This window comes from Macrotis lagotis, chromosome 1 (assembly GCF_037893015.1).
Source record: "Macrotis lagotis isolate mMagLag1 chromosome 1, bilby.v1.9.chrom.fasta, whole genome shotgun sequence".
In the NCBI taxonomy this organism is placed as follows: domain Eukaryota; kingdom Metazoa; phylum Chordata; class Mammalia; order Peramelemorphia; family Peramelidae; genus Macrotis; species Macrotis lagotis.
Genome location: NC_133658.1, coordinates 198,502,398 through 198,515,389, shown reverse-complemented (window position 1 = coordinate 198,515,389; position 12,992 = coordinate 198,502,398). Strand labels below are relative to the sequence as shown.

Genomic DNA, 12,992 nt, shown 5'->3' with positions numbered 1-12,992 from the left:
CTTCTCATCCACCCTCTCTTTGCTTTACCTGAGTCCTAAACTTGAGTATCAAACTTTCTATCCAACTAGGAAAATTTGAAATTATCCTATTTCATTGAATGTCCATCTTTTCTCCTGGAAGAGGATGTTCAGTTTTGCTGGGTAGTTGATTCTTGGTTGCATTACAAGCTTTTTTGCCTTCCAGAATATTACATTCCAAGTCCTCCAGGTCCTTAATGTAGGTGCTGCTAAGTCCTATGTAATCCTGACTGCAGTGCTACAATATTTGAATTGGTTTTTTGGGCTGCTTGTAATATTTTCTCTTTGACTTGGGAGTTCTGAAATTTGGTAAATTGTCTCTTCTGGATCTGTTTTCCAGGTCAGTTGTTTTTCCAATGAGATATTTCACATTTTCTTCTAGTTTTTCTTTTGGTATTTTTTTTTTTATTATTTCTTGATTCCTCACAAAGTCATCTGCTTTCCTTAGCTCCATTCTACATTTGAAGAAGTTGTTTTCTTCAGTGAGCTTTCTTATCTTCTTTTTCCATCTGGTCAATTTTGCTTTCTTCTCCTCATTAACTTTTTGACCTAAACTGGTTTTTAACCTGCTGTTTTCTTCAGCATTTATTTGTATCTCCTTGACTAAGCTGCTGACTTGATTTTCATTTTTCCTGCATTGCTCTCATTTCTCTTCCTAATCTTGAGCTCTTCCATAGCCTGAGTCCAATTCCTATTTTTCTTGGAGGTTTTGGATGCAAAAACTTTGACTTTGTCATCTTCTGAGTGTGTGTTTTGATCCTCATTGGAACCAAAGTAATTATCTATGTTCAGGTTATTTTTTTTTTTCTGTTTACTCATTTCCCTAGCCAATGCCCTGGTTTTGAGGTGCTTTCTGAGATTTTGAGTGTTATAGACCTCAGTTTCTTCAATGTCTTAGAAGAAGCTCTGACTGATTTCCTGCCTGTGCTCTGGTCTGTGGATGACCATAATCACTCCCCTCTGCCCTGGAGCTGTGGCGGGTGGGTGGGGGGGTCCCTGCTCTGCTATGGCAGTGAGGACCTCAAACTGCAACCAGGATCTGAATTTGTACAAAGCATAAGAGTCCTGTCCTAGGGATAGCACAGAGACTTTGACAGTCTCCCCTGATCCCTTTACATGTCCATGGGCTGAGTACTCTGGAAGCAGTTGCTGGGAGACTCCCTGCTGGTTGGCTCCATGGACCTGCTTCCATATCCTGGGGCTGGTCAAGATGACCTGGGCCCCTCATTCACTCTGGCAGAGGTTTCCCTGCTGATCTTCCAAGTTGTGCTTGGTGATTTCTGTGTTGGGAGGTCTGGAAACTGCTTCTGCTTCCACAAGCCAGGACCCCTAGGGTCTCCAACACCTCTCTGGGGTGTTCCTGGAAGGCTGGAGCTCATTCACTCTGGCTAGCAAGGAGAGATCCTGACTGCTCTGCTGCACCTTCTGACCCCTGTGGCACAGAGCCTTCCCATGTATCTTCAAGTTACCTTGGGCTGGAGAATTGTTTCACTGGGTCTTTCTGTGGGTTTTGCCTCTCTAAAATTTAGAGTCAAAATTTTAAGGTTTTTTGGAATATTTTAGAAGAGAGCTTCTGAGAAATCCTGGCTCCCCCCCCCCCCCCATAGCATCCTTTTAGAAAGAAAAAAATAGAATTATAGGTTGGAGGATTATACAACTTAACAGATTTGTATCCTGAATAGAACTTGGTACTGTTTACTAGTTTAGATAATGATTCAATACCTATCCTATCTGTGGACAAGAAAATCTAAGAGGGATAGTTGTGATGGATGAAAGAAATTGAATGTAAAAAAGTCTGAACATTATAATGACAAGCTATATCCAACAAAATAAAATAGAATAAGGATAAATATAAAGTCCTATATTTAGTATCAAAATAATAGCACAAGTTCAGAATGAGAGATTTGCCTTAAAATCACTGAATGTGAAAAAAAGACAGAAATTTTATTAATTTGAATGTAATATGATTCAGAAAAATTTATAATTTAGATGACAAAAAGACTAATATGATCTTAGGTTACATGAACAGAAATGTTCTTAAAACTGATATCCTCCCTCTATTCTCTGCTGGTCAGCTCATAACTGAAGCCTGTTTAGTTCTGAGCACTACCCTTTAATAGAGACATTGGCAGCTGAACTCTATCTACAAAGGTTCAGTCATTATGGTGAAGGGCTAATTAATATCTTTTATAAAGACTAATTGATCACCTGATACCTAGACTATATTGAAGCAGCTTTATAATTGGTCTCCCTGCTTTGTCCAATACAAAATATTCTCTACTCAGCCGCCAAAGCGATTTCCCTGAAGTATAAGTCTGTCTGTATTATTCCCACCTATATTCCTGTTCCATTTAGTTAACTGCTGCTCCTTATCACCACCAAGATAATATATATGTGTATATATATATATATACACATATATATTATCCTCTGATGATATAATTCAGCAATTCAGCAATACTGGTCTTTAGTTGCTCTTTTCTGCAAGAAGTCTTTCCCACTATCTCTTGAGAAATGTCACTTCATGTGCCTTCTTTCTGAGATCACCTTCTATTCACACTGTATATAATACTTTGTATATTTATTATATTATGTTTATTATATTAATTATATTATATTTATTATTATGTTATATTATGTTATGTTATGTTATGTTATAGTATAGTATATATATATGTATATATATATATATATATATAATACTTTGCATGCTGTCTTTCCAATTAGCATATGTGAGAGGGAGAGACAATGATTTTGCCTTTTTTTGAAAGCCAAATCCTTAGCAAAATGCTTGATATATAGTAAATGCTTAGTAATGACTAAGTAAAACAACAAGGAAAAGAAACATAATAGCTATCTTTAAGCATCTGAAGGTCTAAATATCTTTTCCCCATTTCCAAAAATTGGAATATTTTTTCAATTCCAATCTTCTGACATTCTTCTCTTTCTCCATAATTCTTCAAAGATTACCAATTCAAGAATTACATATTCAGATTCTTTCTATATCCTAGGTTATGCTTCAAAACAATGTGACCCTGGTCAAAGCAGTTAATCTCTCATGAGGGGTCTCAATTTTCCCATGTGTAAAATGATAGAATGGGATTAGATGACTTTTAAGAACCTTTTAACTCTTATGGTTTTATGTTCTCTGGGGATAAGAGGGGAACAAATGACCATGCGAATTTCCTCTCTGACCTCTGATATAATTTTCTGTCTGTTATACTTTTCAAAGGACTAGTCCCAGGAGCAGACTAGCCTGGCCACTATTCTATGAATCCCTCTTCATGTGTTATTAATAGGGCAAGCCAGGACAAGTCAAGGAATTTATCCCTTATCAAGAGAAAATATCAGTAAAAAAAGAAAATTTAATCAGGATATGGGAATGAGAGCATTTACATCTTATACAAGGAGATATCACTAATGCTAGAATGAAGTCTTATCAGGGGAGGAAATGAGGAAAGTTAGTGAGAGATCTCTATAATTATATATAGCATTATAGAATATTAGAAGCAAAAGGGATTTCAGAGAGAATCTAATCCTATTCCTTCATTCTTGAAAGTAGAAATTGAACTTCTGAAATGGAAAATGACTAATCAAAGGTAAATAAACTAAAAACAACTCTATTTTTACCTACCTTCTCTCTCTCTCTCTCTCTCTCTCTCTCTCTCTCTCTCTCTCTCTCTCTCTTAGTCTCTGCCTCTGTCTCTGTCTCTCTTTTATATTATCTCTTTGTAGTTTCATAAAACCCTGATGATATGGTGAACATTTCTATTACCTTTGTATTTCAAAGGATAATAGACCATATTACCCATTTTTGTTTTGAGAATTCAGAAAGATATGGTTAAAAAAATACACTGTAGCACATTTCACTCCTCTCCATATTTGTCATTGAATTGCTCCAGATTAGGTACTTTTGTCAGTATCCTTTGGCCTAGTTGTGGGCAGAGGAGGAGGACTTAACTTACTGAGGAGATCTGGAAAAGGAGAAAAAAAGATAATGTAGCATCTTTGTTATTGTTATTATCCTCATATGTTTCCAAGAGTGTTTTTCAACCTACTCATTTGTCTTTAAAGACTAAAGTCTGGTTAGCACAATGCTGCTGCATTATAAACAAATGAATGGCTGAGAGTCTGATAACATTGGATTGAGACCATCAGTTTTTCATTCTGTCTTTCCTTTCTTTTTCTTAATATAATTTTTTTTAAATTTAAGGCAATGGGGTTAAGTGACTTGTCCAAGGTCACAAAGCTAGGTCACAATTATTATGTCTGAGGTCACATTTGAACTCAGGTCCTCCTGACTCCAGGGCCGGGATTCAAACCACTAGTAGCTCACTGTCTTTCCTTTCTTACAATCAGTCATGGGTCTATACTTCTAGCAGGGGAAAATGCTCTTCTGGAGACCTTCAAAATTGCCCTTACCATATCACTAGGGGCCAGCACTCTCCTGTCTTTATTTCACAATCTTTTATTTTTCATTGAAAGCAACATTTTGTTGATGAATAAAACAGAAATTAGAATAAACATAGTTACCCCCAAATTAGGAAAATGCACTTTTGAAATCCAGGCTCAGTTTAGCAACTTCTCTCTAGTAAAAGTTTCAACAAAATTACAAAAGATAAATTAAAACTTAAATTTAGCATGTGGACCCTTACAACTTGTATTCTAAGAGATTCCACTTAGATGTTAGAACACAAGAGCAGCATTTAATCATAAATAAAGAGTTGAATTTTAATGATTTTTGGAAACCTCACAAGTTTTAACCATCTTCTAACCTTTATAGCCTTTTAAGAAGGAGCAATTTTTTTTATACCTAAAAGACCATAGTAGGCAGGAATAGGGGTTAGGTAATAAGTACCTACTAAGAAAGTACTAAACTAGGGGTGGCTAGGTGGATAAAGCACTGGCCCTGGAGTCAGGAGTACCTGGGTTCAAATCCGGTCACAGACACTTAATAATTACCTATCTGGGTGGCCTTGGGCAAGCCACTTAACCCTATCTGCCTTGCAAAAACCTGAAAAAAAAAAGAATAGCAATAAAAAAAAAAGAAAGTACTAAACTTTCTAAGGTTGTATGAAGCACTTCATCTGTATATTCAATTCATGGTCCGGAATAAAGACTATAAAAGCACATGTTGTAGCCCCTGAGTAAGACTTTCACTTTTTTTCTCCTATATCCCCATTGCTTTTCACATAAAGAGTGCTAAATAAAAACTTGATTACTCTTTTAGCTCATTCCCTAAGGTCTCTGGGGAAAAATTAGAATTTGACTTATGCCTAAATTCTGTCTCCTTCCCTTCCTCCCCCCCAAAAAAAAAATTAAGAGTCCTCGGATATTATGTAAAGTACATGGTAATAGTACATTAAATATAGAATATTTTTTATCTGATTCAATAGAAAAGGCAAAGAATTCATACCCCAAATCATAAATAATTCTTTCCTCTCCAGGGAGCCTTCTGACTCCAGGAGTGTTTGTCCACCTAGGTAAGGGGAAATAATGGGTTTGTTCTTGAATCAAGTAATCCATCCCTATGATGAGCCCTGGCTGTCTCAGGGTCCTATACAATCTTCCATATATTCAGTGGGATAGGAAATCGAGGCACTGAGAGAGAAAGCATTGACAACTCTTCTTCTTTGGACTTTTTAATTCCACATACTGGTGATTGTTGTAATGGTAATTGGATAGGTTCAGATTTGCTCTTCACTGTTGCGGCATTCTTCCACTGTATCTAGTAGGCTTAATCCTGGAATTCTATTTGTCCAGAAACTTTTCTAAACTTCTGTCACTGCCTTTCTATGGTTAGCTTTTCTTTTAAGGTTTTTTTTTTTTTTTTTTTGCAAGGCAAACGGGGTTAAGTGGCTTGCCCAAGGCCACATAGCTAGGTAATTATTAAGTGTTTGAGACCAGATTTGAACCCAGGTACTCCTGACTCCAGGGCCAGTGCTTTATCCACTATACCACCTAGCCGCCCCTACGGTTAGCTTTTCTTTGGCTCAGGAACTCTTTACTCTTTACTACTTTTGTGACATGATTTTCTTCTCTTTGGTAGTTTTGTGTTTCTCAGAGTCATATACTTCCCTGGAGTAGCCATCAAGCCATTCACTTCTCTAAAAAAATTTGTGATTATCATGTGTACATCATTTTCTCTCATTTTGTTTCCTCTATTTTTTCTCTAGACTTTCTAGGGCTCAGTCTATGGGTGCAACTCAGGCACTTTGAAACTGGTCATAGATCAAGCATCCTTAATGTGGTACTCAGGGGAAGAAGAATTTATATCCCCTGAAATGTCATCAATGTCAGATTAAAATTTCACATGCATTGTCAATGTTGATGCTTATCTCCTTTCCACAGATATATCTTTAAGACCTTTACAAAGGTCTTATCGTTCAACAAGTTAATTTTCAGCATTTCTTCTGGGCTGATCCTCTACAAATATAGACCCAATTAAGTTAAATTAATAGAATTTTAAGAGCTGGAAGAGACTTTAAAGGTCATTTAAGTCAAGCTCAGTTTACAGAAGAGGAAACTGAGGACCTGAGACTTAAAGTAACTTTATCAAGGTCATGGAGGTAGTATATAGAATGCAAATCCCCAAACTGTTCTCTCCAATAAACCAAACTTTCTCTCAAGATCTTCTATGATTATGAATGTCTATTCAATTCAATAAATAATTATTAAATACCTATTATGTACCAGACACTATGTTAAATATAGAGGCTATAAAAAGAGGCAAAAGGCAGTCCCTGTTCTCAAGGAGCTTACAATCTAAAGGGAAAGACTGGATGCAAACAAATATAGACAAAACAAGCTATATGCCAGGTAAATTAAAAGAAAATTATTTTGTTATTTTATTTTACAAAAAATTAAAAGAGGGAAAACTCTGGAATTAAATGAGGTTAGACAATATCTCCTAGAATAGGTAAGATTTCAATTGGGACTTAAAAGAAACCTGGGGAGTCAGTAGTAGGAATGGAAAAGGGTCAGAGAAAATGTTTGGGGCTGAGAAATGGAATATCTTTTTCATGGAACAGCTAGGAAATCAAAAATCACAGGATAGAAGAATATGTGTCAGAAATAAAGTATAAGAAGATTGGAAAAATCAGAGGAAGTCTAAACTATAAAGACCCTTGAATGTCAAACAAAATATTTTGCATTGGGTCCTGGAGGCGTTAGGAAGTCATTAGAATTTATTCAGTAAAGGAGTGACCAGATCAAATCATCATTTTAATGGCTGGATGGAAAATGGATTTGAGTAGAGAGGGACAAGGCAGGCAGCCCAAATAGCAGACTGTTGTAGTAATCAAGGTTTGAGGAGATAAGGGCCTACAACAGGTTGGTGGCAGTGTGGAGAGAACGGGACATATTCAAGAAATGTTTCCTCTTTTTAATCATTTTATCTTTCTAATTACATGCAAAGGTACTTTTCAACATTTATCCATTTGCAAGTTCAGAAATTCCACATTTTTTTTTACCACCCCCCTTCCCTCCCCCTTCCCCATGTTAGCAAACAGTCTAGTAGAAGTTTCACTTGTATAATCATTGTGTTTAGTATATTTCCATATTAATCATGTTGTGAAAGAGGAATTAGAGCTAAGGGGGGAAATCAGAAAAGAAGAAACTAAAAGAATTTTTAAAAGTGAGCATAGTATGCTTTGCTTTGCATTCAGACACTGTAGTTTTCCTCTGTATGTGGATGACATTTGGCATAACAGGTCTGTCAGGATTGTCCTTGATCACTGAATTGCTGAGAGGAGCAAAAGCTTATCACCTCACAATGTTATTGTTAACATGAACAGTATTCTCTTGGTTATGCTTACTTCACTCAGCATTGGTTCATGCAAGTTTTTCCGTGCTTCTCTAAAGTCTAGTCACTCATGATTTCTTTAGGAACAATAAAGTCTGAAATGCAGTTGGGAATTTGAGAATTGGAGGTCAATACAGACTGAGGCAGGAAAAGTTGATTTGAAAACTGGCAGCATAAAGATGGCAATTAAATCCTCAGAATTTGATGAGATTATCAAATGAGGTAGTATAGAGGGAAAAGAGAACCCAAGACAGATCCATGGAAAACATTTTCTATTAGAGGGTGTGATCTGGAGGAGGATGTGTACATGAAAAAAATAGAAAAGTATTATGGAAAGCTAACAGATTTAGTATCTTGTCCTAGGAAAATTTTTTTTTTACAATCATGGAATGTTTAAAGGGATTTCAGAAGTCATTTACCTCAACCTCCCTATTTTACATAAATGAAACTGAGGTCAAAAGAAATTAAATAGCATAGACAGATGATTGATAGTTTTATGAAACATTGATCTAGTGCTTTATTATGTGCTAGACACCTAAATAAATGTTGCAGATTAGAAACAAAAGTAAAAAGACAGTTTATTATTAAGGAGGTTCCATGATCAAGGAAGGTAATCCATAAAGGGGAATGGTGAGGGGTGAAAAGCAAGAGGAAGATACACATACAGGGAAAAGTTGCAGGCAAACCTATTGGCAAGAAGAGAAAAATCAAAAGAGAGTAGTAAAGGCTGAAGTAAAGTGAGCATGGGAATGACTTGGATACCTTCATGAAATGATGACCTTTGCTAGCCATTCACTAGTTAGAAAAGAAGACTACAGGCAGATCATCTTCAGGGTAAGAAAGCTATCTGAAAGGAAGTCCAGAATTTTGCAGAAGGAAGAGTGAAGCAGAGAGTGAAGTGAATATGGTATGGCCAGCTCATGAAATGGAAAAGATAATTATTTAGAGCTGACTTGGGCTTTGAAATCAAGTCTTTGTAAGACACTAGTTACTAGATACTATGCAAATAATTCCTACAGTGTAGGGTATTAATTATTTGGCCTTTGATAAAGCAGAATGAAGTTTTTAATATCTTTAAAAAAATTTTTTTTTGAATTCCAAATTCTCTCCTTCCTTTCAGTGCCTTCCCTACTCATTGAGAAGGCAAGCCATTTATCAATTATACATGTGAAATCTTGTAAAACATGCTTTTTTTTTTTCCTCCTTAGGTTTTCATGACACTACTATCTTGAATTCACTTCCAATGTTCCAACTATACCTTGGTGTCTTTGCTGGTTCTTCCTCCATATGTCATGCTTACTAAGTGGTTTTCCTTCATGGCTTCATACTGGGCCAGTTTCTCTCTCTTTTTTTATATAATATCTCACACAATCACATAAGCTCCCATAAATTCAATTATAATCTCTTTGCAAAATAATTCACAGATCTATATAACCAGCCTTCCTGCTCTCTGGTTCTACCAAACTAACTCTGACTTTTGAACATCTCTTTAGCTGGATGCCCTTTAAGCAACTCAAATTCACTATGTACAAACTGAACTCATCTTCCCCCATAAATAATCCCTTTTCTAAACTTCTGAACCTATCCTTCCAAGCTTGAAACCTTTGGGTTATCCTCAAGTGAATATTCCAGTGCTCTCATTCCAAATCTTGCCATTGTTCTCTTCATAGCATGACTTAAGAATCTCCCTTTCTACTTACACAGTCACTACCTTGATATATATTCTATCGCTTCTTTTCTATACAATTGGAATAGTTTTATAATAGGTCTTTTGGGCCTCAAGCTTTTCCCCATTCTAAGTTATCCTTTGATTACCAGTTATTTCCGAAAAGTATAGGTATGCCTATGTCACTCGTACTCATTCCCTCCAAACTCAAAAAATTCCAATGATTCCCTCTTAACTTTTGTATCAAAAATTTTCATTACCTGACTTCTTTCTACTTTTCCAGTCTCTTAGACTTACTCCCTTCCATGTTGAAGGTACATTGGTCAAATTACTGCTCCTTAAATACAATAAACAATCTATTTCCTGACTCAATGAGTCATCCTCCATTTTTGGAATGTTCTCATTCTTTAATTTCCACCTCTTATTTTCCCCAACTTTAAATCAACGTAAATCCCATCTTTGGTAGAATTGTTTTCCTAGCTTATTAATGCCTCACTCCCATCCTCATCCTGAGATTATCTTCCTTTTATTCTGCACATATCTTTTTTCCCCACATTTATTTATCTTATTTTTAATTTATGGAATAAAACAAGCATTTCCTTAACACAGTGTAATAAAAAGATTGCACATAATATCTTTTTTTCTTTCCTCCCCCCTGATCCCTTGACCTAGAGATGGCTACCATTAGACACAAATAACATTATATGTAAAATTAATCTTTGCATGCCTGTATTTATCAGTTCTTTCTATGGATGGATAGCATCTTTTTTCATATGCTTTTATATTTAATTTGGATAATTATAATAATCAAAATAATTTATTTGCTTAAAGTCATTTTCATTGCTATTAGTGGATACAGTGTTCTCTTGGTTCTGCTCATTTCACTCTTCCTTATTTTGTGCAAGTCTTTCCACATTTTTTCTAAGATTTCTGAGCTCATGATTTCTTATAGTACAGTAGGATTCCATCACATTCACATTACTACAACGTGTTCAATAATTTTACAGTTAATGGGAATCTGTGCAATTTCCAGTTCTTTACTTATAACTTGAACTTTCCTAGTTATATATTTTTTCCTCCATTTGAATGAGACCCTAGGGCATGACATTTATGTCTGACACATAGTAAATGCTTAATAATTGCTTGTTGACTGATCTGACTTATAGATAATAAGTGCATCTATAATTTAAAAAATAGAGTTCCTATAAGAGATAGCTGGGCCTGGAATTAGAAATTTCTAGCTTCAAACTACCTGTGACACTAATCTGTTGGGTGATTCTGGGGAAGTTAATGAACCTTTCTGTGACAGAAAAATCTCTAGGATTTATCTACTGAGTCATAGATTGGTTGCAATTCAAATTATTATACTATAAAATCCTCCTTTAGAATTTCCTGTGAAAACAAACAAAACAAAAAAGATGTTTGTTTTTTTTTTAGAAATTTTCTTTTAATTTATTTGTGACTCATAGAGAACCAAAATGTAATTACAGCACCTTCCAGGTGTTTGGATCCATATCCATATATGACTCTCAACCCTCCCTTACTTTAATCCAATTCACTTGCATATCATAGCTCCCTGATACAATGGACCTCTTCTAGAAGGAAAGACAAATAACAATAATAACCTCACTTATTTAGTACATTCAGGACTTAAAGATGGAAAGGTCTTACTACATCTCTTGACCTTGGTCAAATAACTCAATTTCTAAGGCCTCAGTTTCATCTCTGCAAAAACGGAGGATTACAAAAGCCTGACTTTTAAATCAGGAAATCTGATCATCTATCTAAACCTGGAATAATGGACCCATAAAGACCCTTTCCAACTCTATTTTTTAAATTTCGTAATTAAATTTAATAATAATGATAATAGCAGCAAATATCGTCTGGAAATGAGTTTGCCCGGGAGACGAGGGAAAGGGATCCAACAAGGTGTAATCGCTTTCTGTTTGTTTTAGAATTAACTCCAAACTGAGTGTGAAGTCATTGTCTTGCTTTCTAAAAGTTGAGGGCTTGCCAGGTCTGGGGATGATGCAGTTTTCAGTGGGGTTTCACGAAGCCAGCGAGGCAGTCAGCGGTTCACCTCGAGAAATGACAGCAGCTAGGGGTTCCCAACTTTCAGTTATCCATCACCCGAACTAACACTTATAACCCGGGGGAAGTCAGGCCACATCTGGGGCCCTGGCCGGGGAAGGTGGAGCCGGAGCTGGTCCGGTCCTTCCTCCCACAGCTGTGCAAAGCGGAGTCCAGGAGGTGGATCACATGGCTCTTCAGGAATGCGGCCGATGTGTACGGGCGGAGGGGCAGGCGAGAGAGCTGGCTCCGCAGCCCAGTGACCTACCCCGTTCCAGCCAGATGCAAGGAAATAGGCAGAAAGAGCGACCAATAGCTTCTCAGCGAGACTCCCCGGGCTCGCCAATCACGGAGTAGTCAAGTAAGGGGGGGGAAAAAAAGGAAAAAAGGAAAAAAAAAAAAGAAATGCTGTTCTGTAGGCTCGGCTGAGAAATTTGAGCCCAACACACAGAGGCAGCGGATAACTGGGCTAGGGCAGTCCCAGCGGTAAAGGAGGGAAGCAGGACTGCAGGAGCCAGGGGGAGCCCGCTCTGGCAGAAGTCATCTCCGGAGAAGCCGGCCGCGTTTGCGCCGCGCGGTTCCGATCGCTGATGGTGAGTGGGGCGTCTTCACCTTGGAGTTTCCTTGCCTGGCACAAAGTGCCGGAGGGGGTTGGGGTGAGGGGGGGAGCTCCAGTGACGTGTCCAACTTACTTTGGGCAGCCTATGTGGGGAGGGGATGACTTTTTTTTTCTTCCTTTAGGGGGGAAAAACAGTATCCATGATGTCGATTTCACTGGGTGGGGTGGGGAAAGGAATTTTTTTTCCTTTTTCTTTCTTTCTTTTTTTTTTTTTTGCATCCTCTCCCAACTCCTTATCGAACTTATTTTCCCATCCCAGGCAACATCAACAAATGTGCTGGATCAGAGAATTATGTTTCTCTGGAATGGGTTCCAGAGTCCCTTACAGAAGCACTGTGACTGGGAACTAACTCTTAGCCCTCTGCTATTGTTCTCATCTGAAGCTCCCATCGGGGAATTGTGTCCTAGCCCATCTTTTCTGCTTATGGGTGTATCACTATATTGTTAGTATGTGATTTAAAGCTGTGGATCTTTTAAGTTACACAGTAAGGAAGAAGGTAGGCTATTTTGACAATAGAGGTGTATATTTCCTACTATAAAATAATTTGTTCCACTTCTGGAGTTTAGATCATTGATATTTAATTTTTTTAGAGGGAAAAAAAAGTACTTTTTGCCTTACTCAATACCTCAGTATACATCAATACTAATTTCCCCGGAGGTGCCTGTGACCTGATTGGCTAGCAGGTGCCTCCTTTCCTAATCATCCTCCCCCCATAATGATACTTTCTTTGGGATGTTCACCGCCTAATGTTAAATCATCATTAATAGATGTGTCCTTGGCAGACTTTTTCCCCTCCACATTTTGAGGGAAAAAA

General features: G+C 37.1%; 1 protein-coding gene across 9 annotated transcripts in view; it reads left to right on the top strand.

Moving 5' to 3' along the window:
• Window positions 1-11,814: 11,814 nt before the first annotated feature.
• The window catches only part of ARHGEF10 (Rho guanine nucleotide exchange factor 10), a 276,879-nt gene continuing 275,701 nt past the window's right edge, over window positions 11,815-12,992 (top strand). For 7 of the 9 annotated variants that reach the window (XM_074209539.1, XM_074209546.1, XM_074209543.1 and 4 more), the window contains exon 1: window positions 11,816-12,151. The gene's annotated coding sequence lies outside the window, so the exon portion shown is untranslated. Of the gene's footprint in view, window positions 12,152-12,992 lie in introns of all 9 variants that reach the window. The other 2 variants (XM_074209540.1, XM_074209541.1) reach the window with 1 other exon arrangement.